Source organism: Neofelis nebulosa, chromosome 7 (genome assembly GCF_028018385.1).
Source record: "Neofelis nebulosa isolate mNeoNeb1 chromosome 7, mNeoNeb1.pri, whole genome shotgun sequence".
NCBI lineage: Eukaryota > Metazoa > Chordata > Mammalia > Carnivora > Felidae > Neofelis > Neofelis nebulosa.
The window spans coordinates 14,441,064-14,456,364 of NC_080788.1; the positions used below are offsets into that span (position 1 = coordinate 14,441,064).

General features: G+C 41.0%; 1 long non-coding RNA gene across 1 annotated transcript in view; it reads left to right on the plus strand.

Annotated features, from left to right (window-relative positions):
* Positions 1-13,194, plus strand: part of LOC131516098 (uncharacterized) — a 41,368-nt gene extending 28,174 nt beyond the window's left edge. Inside the window, exons 4-6 of the long non-coding RNA XR_009263868.1 lie at positions 6,427-6,559; positions 8,267-8,451; positions 12,580-13,194. This is a non-coding gene — a long non-coding RNA (uncharacterized LOC131516098). The remainder of the gene's footprint in view (positions 1-6,426; positions 6,560-8,266; positions 8,452-12,579) is intronic.
* Positions 13,195-15,301: the final 2,107 nt, after the last annotated feature.

Below are 15,301 nucleotides of genomic sequence, written 5' to 3' on the forward strand. Positions count from 1 at the left end.
CTAATTTTTCATTGTACACTGGATATTTGATAGAGTTTGGGTTCTCAACCCAGATTAATCCATTTGAAGAGTCCCCTTCCCCTGGACATTACACTTAATTATTCACGGATGAAACATAACCTAAGCAGAACTAACCATAATCTTTCCCAAAAACATGTTTGTTGGTTTTCCCCCAAATATATTAAGGAAAACCTCCCATTTTTCTAATGATGTGCTTAGTAGAGTGGACTTCTAAGCCACGGTTCTTGAGACCTTCTTTTTACCACACCAAGAGGCTCTATCTGAGCAATAAGGCAAACATAGTTAATTAAGGTCATGAAATTAAGAAAGTGATGCCTTCCTGATTATGTCTTAGTAAACAGTAGCTTGAGAGCCACATCTGTATTAACTATTTACAGTTCCTATTTGCATGGCTCAATAAATCTCCTTTTTAGTTTAGATACTTTTAAATTGGACTTTTTGTCATTTTCAACTAAGAATTTCTTGTTAATCTGGTGAATTAGTTCAGGCATAAGAGTAGTTTTGGTGGTTGTACAAAGAGCTGAGGAAGTTTGATTCAGGGCCGGTAGGTAAGGTAGAGAGCTGGTAATACTAGAAAAGATGATGAAATTCTAAACGAACGAGAATGGAAATGAAAATACGAAAGGGGTATGGATTGGAGAGATATAACCTAGTAAGAATAGTGGGATGAAATGTTGGACATGAAAAATTCCTAGTAATGCTTTCTCTATTACAGCAGCTCTGTAAGCGAAGGACCGCACGTTCTTAATACTTTTATGTACTCACTTGAAATTAGACCGTGTACAAATACTAGTACATATCACCTTGGTTTGCAAGCATAATTCGTTCCAGAAAGATGCTTGTCATCCAAAGCCCTTGTATAGCAAAACGAATGTCAGGAACCATTGGCTCAGTGGTGATCATGTGTCCTTTGGCCTCACGAACGACTTGTATTACAAGACATCACTCGTTTATCGAGTTAAAATTTGTTAGAAATGTTTGCTTGTCTCAGGGAACACTAGCAGAACAAGTTACTTGCAACCCAAGGCTTTACTGGTGTCTTAATTCAAAATATTTAATGTCGAGATGGATTCCTTGCTTTAGCAGTTTGAGTTTTCCCTTTTACACGTCGCTTTACCTGGGTAGTGAAATCGGCACATTGGCCGCTAAACAGAGACATTTTCGACCTCAATCCCGGTGGATGTGACAATTCCATTTAACTTAATCTTTGCAAGCAATGGTATAAATATAATTTGTATTGTTCTACAGAAACTACTTCAGTTAAAAAAAAAAATGCAATCAGTCGCCTTCCTCTCCAGCTTAAGGTACGTGTGACCAGGGAGACCTTTCCAAAATAAGGTTGTAATAGTACTTAGATAGTAGATAAGGGCTATTCTGACCGAACTGGAATATATGGAAGGAGGAGGTGATAGACATCTTGCAGGAGCCTAACGTGTCTAGATAAACATTTCTGGGCAAGATGATTTTAAAACACGTATCTGCTTTCCTGTGTTTCTTCTCTTCGCTACTATTGTTGAACCCCACTCTAAAATTGGAATTTGTGGCAGAGTTGTGACTTGCTCTCCATAAAGGGTTATCAAGGCCATAATACACAGTTTTCCTCTTTCCAGAGCCTTAATTGTACTAGTAATCTCACAATTTACTTTGAATTGTGAGAAATAAGGGTGGGAAGCGTAACAAGGAGAGCAGTTGGGTTGTGAAACATGGAATTGTTATGTCATAACTGCAACATTTCTCATCGGAAAATCTCTTTCATGGCTATGGGAACAAATAAAGATTGCCTAGAAAAGTCAGAAGGAATGAGAAACTTCTCCCCTCATTCTCACATTTTTGCCGAATAGAAGCAGCAAAGAACTCCCATGTCAGGATGAATCACCCGACTGGAATTCACACACAGCACAAGATGAGGGGGCTACCAAATGCCCGATGCAAATGTTAGTTACAGCACATTTCCTAAAAGGCAACTTGGAGTCACCCCCATCCCGCTTACTCTTCCCAATCCCTGGTTTGTGTCTTGTCACCTATACCATAAACAAAGCGGTAGCATTTGTAGAGATAAATAGAGAGGTGCGTGGGGACAGAGCCAGGGAACTTGTCGGGAAAAGAAAAGGCGGAGAAAGCCTGCGCGCTTGAAGCCAAAAATGAAAAACTTAAAACAATCATGCACACGGAGATGTGGGAAGATTCCTCAAATCTTGTTAGAGAGTGAAGTTCCAACGTAATTCTATCAACACTGATACTGAGAGAGCTCCAGAGTCATATGGCTGATTCTTCTATGTGTTTCATCAATGGTGGTGCTATCTAGGCTGGAGGGAAAATCTGAAAGTTACATCTGGCAAGAATATAGCAAATCCCTAGGAGGTCTGTATTAAGGTACCCATTTAACTGGCAGGTGTCTCCATATTTACATTCAGTTAGCACTTAACTCCAAGTGTTTTACGCTCAGAGAACGTGCGTGTAGATTCCATTACATATTATAAGTTGTCGACTGCTTGGTAATTGTTTCATTTTTAGACATTGTTTTTTTTCTTATTACAAATGTGATAAATGTATATAGCTTTAAAAGTTAGTAAAGGCAAACTCACACACACACACACACACACAGGAAAATTAGAGGATTGCACTGATAATATCGTTCATTGTTTTTTTTTTTTAATCAATCTGTTTGTGACTTAAAAAAAAAAATGAAGATAACTATTGCAGTGTCCATACTCCATGTATTTTAAGCAGAGCTTTGGGGAAGGAATTGCCAAATACAGTAATGAATGTGAATCCAGCTCTAAAAGGAGGTGGGGAGGCGAATGAGGATTCATCTTCAAAAAAAAAGGTCTCCGCTAAATGGGGGACATTGGGTAAAAAGATTACAAGAATGCAGAAAGAATTTTAGCCTTAGGTAATTAGATGATTTAACTCTCACGACTGTTTTAATACATCCAGGCTTTCCTTTTATCCGAATCTATTTTTTTGTCTTGCATGTTTAGAGCTCTGTAGTTGAGGCTGGGTCTTAGAAGCCTCCGACTATACCACTTACAGCCTACATTGTATGTGGGGAAAAAAGGGATTTGAAAAATAACCCAAATAACGCTATGCAAGTGGTAGGGTTTTGCTGAATTGTGGAGCACAGTGGGGACTCGGTAGGAGTTTAAGCTGGAAAGGTGGACACCAGTGTTTATATCAAGGTGGGGGCTTCGAATGTATGGCATCACATTGATGTTGATGAAGAGCTCTTGAAGGAATTCAAGCAGAGGAGTAACATGTATGTGCTTATTGTTTTACAAGAGTATCTTGATGGGTGCCTGGGTGGCTCAGTCGGTTGAACATCCGACTTCAGCTCAGGTCGTGATCACACAGTTTGTGAGTTCGAGCCCACCATTGGGGCTGTCAGCCCAAAGCCTGCTTTGGATCATCTGTCTCCCTCTCTCTGCCCCTCCCGCGCTCACGTGTTCTCTCTCTCTCTCAAAAATAAATAAAACATTTAAAAAATTAAAAAATTAAAGATAAATAAATAAAAGCATACCTTGAGTGCCAAGGGAATAATGCATAGAAGAATGGACCCGGTCAAGGGACATTAGTTGTAATGGTCCAGACCTCTACTCCTCCAACACACACAACACACACATCGAAGGTGTGAACCTGCATGACACAATGGTGGTAGGAGGCAAGGTAAGAGGCAGACTGGAGAGAAATGTAATAGTAGAAATAATAGGACTTGGTAACCATTGGAAGATGGAGAGGAAGATTGAGAGAAAAATCTCAGCAAACAACAAGACCCGGTTTCTTATCCGAAAACAGTGATGCAAAGCTTTCAGACCAAGTAGCCACAGGGAGAGATTTTGTGGTAAAAAGATATGATGAGTTGAGCTTTGGATAAGATTTTGAGGTACTTACGGGACATCTGGGGGGCAGTAAGTGGTTTTTGAATATAGATTGGATTTCTGGACAGTTATTTAATAATAGCTACAACTTACTTGATGTGTAGTATGTTCCAGAAATTTCTAAGTGCTTTACAGATTTTAACTCACTTAATTTTTGAAACAAACAAATTACATGTTTAAAATGATTAAAAAGTAAAACAGAGAAGTGACTTCCCCATGGTTGCATGGCTCTGAAGGAGTTGAGCTGTAACGTAAATACAATAATTTGACGCCTGAGTCTGCATTCTTAGTTACTACACTATAGATGCTAAAAGAAAGGGAAAAAATGTCATCAGCATGATGACTCCAAGGAGTTGAAACTCTGGTAGAATATAAAGTAGACATTAGTAGAGAAGGGGAGGAGAAAGGGAGGGGGAAGGGGAAGAAGAAGAAAGGAGAAGAAGGAGGAGGGGGTGAGCAGAATCAACAGATTTTTTTTTTTAATGAGAATAAAAATGATGAGGAATATAAGAAGCAGAAGGAGAAAGAAGAATCAGGAAAGAATCAGGAGGCTAAACAAAGAGGTGCCCTGTCATGGTAGCCTAGGAGAAGAAGTGAGTGGTGGTTTGAGAACCAGTGAGCGGTCAAAAAAGAATTGAAAAGTACTCTGTGTATTTGCCTTCAGAAGTCTTGGGTGACTTGGTCAGAGCAGTTTCAGGGTAGTGATGTGATAACGTGGCTTGATTTAGTGGGTCATGGACTGAAGAACAGAGTAAAGGTTGACTTCTTTTCTAAGAGGTCAGAGTACGAAGGGGAAGAGAATGCGTAATTATTTCTTTAAGGTATCATAGGGTAAAATAAGGTTTTATTTACATTATGTTTTAAAGTATAGCCATAACATTAGTACATGTCTACGTTGGAAAGAAAAGACCCAACAAAGAGAAAAAAAAATGTTTAGGGTAAAGGAGAGGGCCAAGATCATTGATGGCATGAGTTTTCGAAAAAGATCCGAAAACATAGACTCCAACGTGAAAATGGAAGATGAGCTTTGGACAGAGGTAGAAGTTCCTCTTTCTTCGGGGTGAAAATGAAAGGAATGGGTTTTGTAGGTATAAGAACAGGCGGTTAAAGAGTTCAAGCCTGAAGTCTCCTATTTTCCCCCAAGAGTACCAGATGAGATCATTTGCTACAAGGGAGTCAAGAACAAGGCCACACATGTGGCACACCTAAAACTTGGGAATAACTGCTATCAAGAAGAGAGAGAACTCAGTACACCTATATCTCCCCTCGAATGGTCCAAAATCTAGTTGGGTTTAAAAGTCACAAGTCTGGAGTCAGACACAACGGTCCATAAGTGATTCACTGACTTAGATACATTGGGCGGGTATTGTGGGGAGACAAGGTGATGAACTTGTTACTGAAGAAGTACACCTCATTAGTCAGGCTACGTAGGAGAGCAAGAAACGAAATTTGGGACACACGAGAAGAAAGTAAGAAATTGAGGTGCAGAGGGCCATGGTATTGTGTGCAGATTTAATGGAAGCCGGAGAGATCTAGAAAGCTATAAGAACCAGAGTTCGTGGTCAGAGAATGAGATAGTTAAGGTTTAACGGGTAGCACGGTTTCTGATAGCGAAAAAGTCAAAGTTAAGGTCATCCTAGAGTATTGATGGACTAGAGGTAAGAGCTGTTGGAGTTGACACCCAGAGCTCCGAGTAAGGTTGCTGGCTGCCCATTCACGTGGCCATTGCAGGTTCCTAGGGTAAAGAGAAGGTGAGGGATGGAAAATGTGTGAGTCAGAGTTATCTGTGAGTAAGGAGAGATGGGCTGCTGGTCCATTTAGCTCGATCCCCAAGAAGAGAGAGCTTTGGGTTCCTATAAATACCGACATCCATACGAATCGAGCCAGGGTTACGCAGCCCTGTGAATGTAGAGTCTGGCCAGCTAGCTCTGTCTACACGGTGGTACCCCAATAGCCTGGCTAATGACTGCGGCCCTCTCCATGTGTCATTTAAGAATCGGCTCAGGTATAACCTAATCTCCAGCTGTGGTGTACTGGTCAGGAGGCTGGGGGGTCTGGAGTCGCCCTGCGCCAGCTCAAATAATGCACACTCTCATTACGTGATACCTGACCCAGGACGGGTGATTCAACCTGTGTGGAGCTCCGTTTTCTCGTCTGTGAAATGGAAACAGTATTAGCGATTTCTATTTCATTTCAGAGGGTTTTGAAGATGAAATGGGCCAGTTGATACAAAGCGCACAGATCAGCTCTGTATGGATTTGCCGTCAGTACACAATCTTTTTCAGCTATTGTTATTTAAAAGCCTTCTTCACAATCTACACCGTTCACATGTCCCTTCTAGCCTCTTGTCGCGTTGTGCACCTATTGTTTGTGTGAACCTGTCTCTCTTTTAAGCTGCGAGCTCACTTTGGCACCTGGGCTGCTCATCCTGAAAAACCCCACTACCTGCTGCCTCGGACGCTTAATAGCAGTCTGTTGAATAGATTAATGAACAAATGAGAGCTCTTTTTTTGTTTGTTTGTTTTTTCAGTGCTCGAATGAACGACATCATAATAACGGACGACGGCGACTCTTAGCCCTCCGTCCACCTCTTCACGTAGCGTCCGTATTTTCTAAGCCTTATTTTGAAGGAGGTTTAATTTCTACAGAACAGTACCAAGCAGGTATTCTGGAAACCTTTGTTTTTTTTTAAATTTATCTTTAAATCCTTAGATTTACAAACATTAGACTCGGCTATGGTTCCCCATTTTATGGCTTTACTACTTTGCCATCAAAAAATATATTCAGGGGCTCTGCCGGTCTTCCTCCGCTGCAGAACAATGGCCACAAAATCGTGGAGGATGCAATAAAGCATTTATTTCTTTTGTGTCTGCAGTTCCGCTGAGGGTCGGTTTGGGGTCAGCTGGGCTGTTCTGCTTCAGGCAGCAGATCCAGTTGGGCTATGCTTCCTGCCTTGTTATGGCTCGAGCTCTGTTCTGCTCCATATATAATTCTTCTGGGGCCCGGGTGGAAGGGGCAGAAACTCTTCTTATGGTCCATGGCAGAAAGGCAGGCAGGCAGGCAAGCCCAACGACACACATTTCAACCCCCCCGCTTGTGTTAAGCCTGCTTACCTGCAAAGGAGTCATGTGGCCATTAGAAATCACCCAAGGTTAAATGCCCTGGACCTGTCGATCCTCAAAGCCCCATCCAGCTCTGAAGCACCAGGTTCTATTCTGGTCTCCTTAACCGACGCTCAACCCAACATTCCATTCCTCAAATGTCCTGGTGAGTCCAGCGATCAAAATAAATCCTGCTTGCGAGGCCTGGTATTAATGTGCAAGTAATGCTTACAACAGATCAAACAGAATTTCCTTAGCTCTGCCAGCGTGCTTTCTGGATTAAAGAAACAGAAATGTGAGCAGCTTAGACGTTCGCTGATAAGGAAGTGGTACACAGTGGGGAGGAGAATGGATCTTGGACCCCAAAAGTCCCGGCTGTAACACTTAGCCTTCTGTGTCCCTGGGCAGGTACCATCCGATAAAGCAAGGCGTTTAACATTTTCGAGTTTCCCCATCTTGGAAGTCAGGGACGAGCCATATCAAATGCCTTGTGAGTGCAAGTCTGAATTAAAAATACACACAAACACATTTATTTGCAAATAAAATGATTATGAATGCCAACTAAAATTGTTGTTTTTACCATATAGAAATAATAATAGCTTTTATAGAGGATCGTGTGAAATGTTTCTATGTATCACAGCGAATAAGGATTCTGGCATAGAGCGGGTGCACAAAAAGAATGGCTTCCTTCCTACAACTTTCCCTTTAAATACACAACTGGAAAACTGAAGCAGATGTGCCCTGACCGAAAGCTACATGTTTTTCTCCTAATTATTCAGGGAAAAGGAAACTCCCTATTTATGTATGTATGCCTTCCCAAGTGCAAACTGGCAAAAACATATTCGCCAATAGTAAAAATATGTTTTGTTTTGTTTTGTTTTGTTTTTTTCACTTTAAAAGGCAAAAGACCTACAACTGGACTTCTTCCCTCTGGGGAGATGAATTTTGATGATGTCCATCCCCATTTTCCAGAAATGGGAAGATTCCTGGGGCAACAGCCCGGTCGGGCCTCGGGTTTTGTAAATGGGCTCTGGGGAATGAGTGGGTTACTGAGAAGCAGAATTACCCTCTAACCCAGGGGACATGTTAGAGCAGGGCCTTCTGGCTTCTTTTGAATGGAGACATCCTAATGGCACCAGACTGATAATTTTTCCCTCAGCTCCTTCAGAGTTGCCGTTCGGAGGCCTGTCTATTGTTTTTAAGCAAGTGAATAAAAAGTAGTTGTGTTTGTAAAAGTTCTTGTCAATGACCGTCTCTCTTTCTTCTCAGAGAGAACTGTGGATCTTCACTCACAAGAAAGTCAAATAACAACCAAACTGCTTTATTGAGACCTATCCTGTTTGAGGCACTGTTATGTTTAGTATTAAGAAGGTCTAAGTTTTCTCATCTTTAAATGGGAAATATGAAACTCAAAGAAGTTAACAGCCACATGCCCAAAGTCAATCAGTCAGTAGGTAAGCATCAGCTTTGGGGATTTTTTTTCTTTTTTTTTAATGTTTCTTTTTGAGAGGGAGAGAGACAGACAGACAGACAGAGTGTGAGCAGGGAAGGGCAGAGAGAAGAAGACATAGAACCTGAAGCATGCTCCAAGCTCCCAGTTGTCAGCACAGAGCCCAGCGCAGGGGGCTTGAACCCACAAACCGTGAGACCATGACCTGAGCTGAAGTCGCATGCTGAACCAACTGAGCCACGCAGGCGCCCCTCAGAGCTGGGATTTTAACCCAGATCAGTGGATTATACAGGAAGACCTCTGACTACCTGGCCACGCTGTGACTGGTATGTGTGTGGAAGGCACTTGCCGTGCCTGTTTAAAAAACGAGTGGAAACCTCAAACAAAGTGAATTTGCGTGAAAAGAGCAACGATGTCTCCATCTTATTCAAGACTGTCCAATACAAAAGGCTTCCTCTAGATGTCAGTTTCTTCTTCGCTGTTCTGGGGATGTTTAATTCACAGTGTGGCTTGGAGACCTAATTGGTGTAAGACGTGGCGAGACCTGGAAGATCCTGGCGCAGTAGACGGTAAGGATGATGACGTTGACCATGAAGTTGACGACGAAGATGATGATAATGATAACGATGGCTTAAATGTGTTTGTACAGGAGGGGTTTGAGAATTCTGAATTGGGGTCAGACTCAATATTTTAACATGCTTTCCGTATTGAACTGATACATCAAGACTGGGTGGGGCAGCAGGCAAGGTTTCCAGTGGTTTTCTCCACTTCATGTGCACCCTGTACATTATGATCCGTGATAACTAGACCAGCAACCTCACCAGCAGATGGAGAAATGTCCCTAATTGGGTCTGCCAGCTCTGAAATCATACTGGAACCAGCTGGATTGCCCAAGGTTTCCAGCCTCTCGGCTGGTGGAGCAGAATACTAAGGTCACCTGGATCTCTTGGGAGTGTTACAAAAGCCTTGTTTCAGGCGTCACCTGGCTCTTTAAAAATATTTTTGAATAAAATGTATACAGGCCTCTATGAATCTATGCCCCAATTTATTTTATGTACGCAATTTTTTAAAGGAAAGAAAAAAAACATATGGCTTGAATCATATTTTATAGTTTTTTCTATTTGAGTTTGGAAATGTATACATGTTCATCGAGCAATAGTACCTCAACAACCAAAAAACGTATATTAAGCATGATTATATGGAAAATTGCTCAGCTCAAATAAATCATTGTGCTTGAAGGCTGGCTTAAACCAGCCTATGCTGTTTTCTGCTACCTGCTGGAAAATATTCTCTCTAAAACTTACATTTTAGGTGTTTTTTTTTTTTAAGTCAAAAAATAAATGAGTGACTTTTTCTTCGGAGATTAAGGAAATGAAATACTTGACTTTTGTCACAGAGAAATTAGACACCATCTCCTTCGCACTGTGTCAAACTAATTCTGTCACCCATGTTCTAAAACCTGTGACTGTCCCTGCACCAAAAAGGAACTTTCATGTCCATTGCAGAACGTCTCACAAGCAAGTGGCGAGGGACCTCCCAGGAGTGCTTTTTCCAAACATCTTCATGGAGAATTCTTGGGAGCTGCGCAATGACCTCATTTACAGTATTAAGGGGATGCGGATGGGGATACATAGTAACGGCAACTCTCAAATCTTTTGGAAGCACTTTGGTTCTCTCTTGTATTTGGGACTTAAGTCTGTTATCTCAGTTCTGCCAAACTCCAGGCTGTAATATATCCCGAGTTTATATGAAAATAGAAAAAAAAAAAAAAAAGGCCTCCTAATCTTCAAGGATAATGGGTATCATTGACTGAATATCTAGCGTGTGGGGGCCCCACTGGCTCCATTTTACAAACGAGTTAACTTATGCTCATCGAGGAAAAACTATTTACTCAGGATCATCACATTGCTAGGATTCAAACCTTGGCTGTTTCGCTTACCTGACTTTTCCCTTTCCATTATTGGTCTAAGCCTAGAGAGCTAGACGTCTGATGTATGGTGACATGTACCTCTACGTGCAAAAGGAAAGAGTATCTTCTTTCTCTCCTTTCTATGTACAACAAAAGTTTCACCGAAGATCACACAATCTGGTCAAGCAAGACATGATCGTCAAAGTCGTATTCCTCCTCATCAGTAGTCCGTTGTTCTGTCTGCCCACGTAATTAGGGTCAGTTCGAGGTAGGCTTGGATGAGCTCTGTAGAAAGAAGCATATGATCGCTGAAACATACTCGTGGCCAGTTTAGTTCATTCATAGCGACATGAGCTGATTTTAAACTGAACTAAAGAGTCATTCCTTGTTCTTAAGCCTTTTCTTCATTTTTTTTTTTTCTCCAGCAGCAGGACGACTGATAGAGTCCTGAGAAGTACTTTTCCATTCTATTTCAAGTTCTGAAATGGATGCAAAAGTCATCTTGAGTGGAGGAAGTGTCACAGTTTCCATAGCATGGGTGACAGGAAGTGGGTATTTAAGAAAATAGGCCCCTTAAACATATCTAGCAGGAAAGAAAAAGGAACCTAGCTCAGTTACGGATGACCTCTCTGCTCCCTGCCCTGACTTTCCTGAAGTCCCAACCCTGGAGGCCCCTAACAGAGTTCCAAGTTTTAATTTATCCCTCTGTGTACTGATTCAGTAGGCTGGGATTCAGCCTTTTCTGTATTTTTCTGAAGGCCTGGAAAAGAATTGCCCAATGGCCAACTACCATTTCATTGCCTCTGATGATTTTGAGAGCAATGGTATGAGTTAACTGCTGGCAGGGGATGGTCTGTGGATCTGTGTGTCTACATATTTATTGATATATTGGCTTCAAGAAGGTGAACTTCCAGACGAGTTGTGGCATCTCCTTGTAGTGTCACCAAATTGGAAACCAGGATATGTAAAAGACGCCACCAAATTGGGATATTTTTACGTCTCCATTTTATGTGCTTTTTTTTTTTTTTTCTTTTCCAAATTAGTGGTCCTAGGGGATAACCAAAATAGGCGTTCAATTTACTTAAAGAATTCGCTGGTTGTGGACATTACACCCTCAAAAATTAGACAAGGTGATTATTGTATATTTCGGAACTGGAAGGGTCAAATTTTCAAGTACAGAAGGCAAAGCTATCAATGACAAATCTGTTCATATTTGCCAATGCAAATTGGGTAACGTGCTGAGAAGCTAACATCCACACCTGTACAGGGAATTGTCTACATATGCAAATACACCTGTTTAGCTCTTAAGTGTGGAGTTCGTATGGTTCATCACAATGTATTTCTGTAAAAATGCATTATTTGATCAAGTTAAAGAACTTGATCACCTGCGGTTAACTGATCTATTCCCAAATGTATATTCCAAACACAAATTTATCATCTTGGCGAAGAGAGGACGCCATCTATAAGCTCCAGAGGCTAGAGGTATAATCACTCCCTTGCTTTCGGTTTATCATACAGTATATGATTAAAGTAAGTAATTTTCCCCCTTTGAATTTCAATTTTCTGATACGTAAAATTGGTCTAAAATGGCACCAGCTGGGGGCATCAAAAATATAGATTGTAATTCTAACATTGCTAGCGACTCCTTTTACGAGTAAGAATAAATCTTTTAACCTCTCCATACTTTCCTTTCCTCACCTGTACAACTGAAGTGGTGTCAGGAATGAAACTCAAGGCCTCAAGCCTGGACTCTTTGGACTCTGAGGAGAAAATTTAGAAGGTCCTTGAACTCATCACTGGAATTCAGCAATTCTATTTTAAGGTTGTGGCTCATCATGTGTTTCAGCATTTCTCCCCAAGAGAAAGTTCCACTGCGTTCATCAAGGTCTCAGAAATCTGTGTCCCCGGGATGTGTAGACCCACTCAACCAAATGTTGCTCCATTTTTCCCAAGTAGTAGCATTTGCTGATTTTGTGAATGGAAAGATACTCAGATGCAACGTTTAAATGCGGTCACCATCAGTTTCCTACTGAAGGGTTTTGAGGATGGGCTGATAATATTTTTATGGTTTCTTAATCAAAAGCCACTACTACCTAAAGGAACTGCACAAAGCACATCTTGGGGGTATGTGGGTACCTGATAATAGATGCAAAGCTTTGTGTGTATGTGCATTTTCTAGGGGAATCAATAGCCTTAAATTCTCATATTCTTCATCATTAAAAGGTCAAAAATACTGATTGAGAGCTGAGAATTTGCCCCAAATGTTTTCACTAAAAGTGCGTGATCGAGTGACACGAAGACAAATAATTTGACTATGCTACATGATTGGCTATTTTAATTGCTAAGCAGATACATTGTGCCTTATGAACACAGCCATTCATTGCAAGGTGAGTTGATTAATGTAAATGCTTCAGAAACCCAAACATTTCCAGTTTCCTTCCTTCTTTCATCCTAAACCTCCTTTTGCCCCTTTATTTATTAGCCAAAGCTCTAGAGAGTAAGGTCATTTATTCAAATATTTTGAATATTTTGTATTCAGCCTCTTATATTAAATAATTATTCTTACTTCTGAAATTATTTTGTTTTTGTCGAAAGCAATTTAGCATTATTAATCAAGAGACTTAAAACTCCCCATTCCCCTTGGCCAAGTAATTACACTTCTAGGTGTCTCTCTTAAGGAATGATCTAAAATACAGATAGAATGGGGGCACCTGGATGGCTCAGTCATTTCAGCATCCAACTTTGGCCAAGGTCATGATCTCTCAGTTCTCGTGTTGAGCTCTGGGCTGACAGGTCAGAGCCTGGAGCCTGCTTTGGATTCTGTGTTTTCCTCTCTCACTGCCCCACTCCTGCTCATGCTCTCTCTCTCTCTCTTAAAAATAAATAAAACATTAAAAAATTTTTTAAAAATATATAAGATACAGATAAAATGGATGATACTATTTTAAAAACATTTTCTTTTAGGGGCGCCTGGATGGCTCAGTGGGTTGAGCATCTGATTTGGCTCAGGTCATGATTTCGCCATTCGTGAGTTCAGGCCCCGCGTCAGGCTCTGTGCTGACAGCTCGGAGCCTGGAGCCTGCTTCGGATTCCATGTCTCCCTCTCTCTCTGCCCCTCTCCTGCTCATGCTCTGTCTCTCTCTGTCTCTCAAAAATGAATAAAGTTTAAAAAAATTTTTAAAAACATTTTCTTTTAAATAACTTATGAAATCAAATAACAAACAGTGGACTATGAATACATAGATGAAAATATGTATTTCAGCAACTCTGATGTTCAGTGTTTCTACATGATTAGGTGATTTTGAAAGGAAGGATATATTTTCAGGTAAGTTTATAATTGGTTGCTCTGGCTAGGTTCCGAGCTTACTTGATGATGCGATCTTTTTGTTTGTTTGTTTGTTTGTTTCTTAGACAAAATCGAGTTCAAATGTTGCCTACCTTGCTCATGTAGACTTTCGCTCTTCCGAATGATTTGAAGTGTACATCTTTGAGGAAGGAAGGCTAACACATTTACTTAACCTCATCCTTGAATGCCTAGAAGGATAAAAATGTTACGATTGACCAATGGCCACAAATATTACTCGTTCAGTCTCGCAACCATGTAGGACAGTGGTGGTGCGGTAGAGAAAGGAAAGCCACGGTCAAAACTGTAGCCTCCTCGGAGCGATGTTCAAACTCAAAATCCTTTAGAGTTGTACTTGCTACATCCCATCTCTCTTGAATTATCAATAGTAATTTACTGGTCTTTCAACATCATAGACTCATGTTGTGAGCTTTTGAAAGCCATTATTATATTCTCAGTGTTTAGGGGGAAATGAAATCTTGCCTTAGTGATTGTACCACAGAGGGCAATTGCAAAGACATGCAGCCTGACAAAGCACACGTCCTGTGGATCTAGTATCTTATTCCTTTGCAGTTGGGACCCCAGATTCTAGAATATTCCCTTGTGTTGTCGCGGGGGAATTTTCATTTCTCACTGGCTATTTCATGCCATCCTGAGCATTTAGCAGAACACCAAACCCAGACTGTCAGACTGGGGATGTCGTCCTATCACTGAACAAAACTATTTGGGATTTGTTTGGGCTTAGGACAGAAATGGGCAGCTGGGAGGCATTTTGGTCAAGGAGAAAAATGGCACGTTTCTGAACTGGAATGATAGATTGGGAAGCCTACAGATCTTTGTTTCATTTTTCCTTTCTGGGAAGGAAAAAAAAAAAAGGAAGAAAGAAATACCAATCGATTGCCCCAACGAACTAAAAATGAAGCCCATGGGCTGTTTCCCCACCCTGAATTTACGGAGGCAGAATAATTCTAGTTAACTATAAACATACTCTTAAAAATCCAGGTTCTCTGTTCAAAAAGCTTGTAGGGGTTGAACATAAAAAACTTTCTGATATACAAGTACCAAATACATGGCAGTGATAAAATTCTTGCACTAGGTTAACTACACATTTTGCTAATAATGTTGGATGACACAATCCACGAACATCACCGGCAGGCTGGATTTTGGCACGAGCACAAAGGTTTTATTAAACACGTGCTGCCAGTGAAACATGGCTTGCTTACTCATGACCAGGCAGCCGTGTTTTATATATATTTATGTGTATATACATACGGATGTACACATACACACACAGTCCAGATCGCTCCCTTGATTTCCCGCAGTCCTTCTGATAACTCTCTTACATATCAGGAAAACTATCTCTCTTCTCAGCCAGATTTTGTGTGGGTTCCTCTGAGTGTCAAATGGAAACAACCACAAAATTTAACCTTCTTTTACCCTGCTAAAAATACGTGTTCACAGAAGTTGTCAGGTTCTCTGAATGCCTGATAACCCTGCCCATTGATGGGTTGCAGAGGTGACCGCATCTGAAACTGCAGTGTGACACAAATGTGAATAGTGACTTCAAGGAGCAGGAGAAGAAATGCATCTTGAACTTTCCTG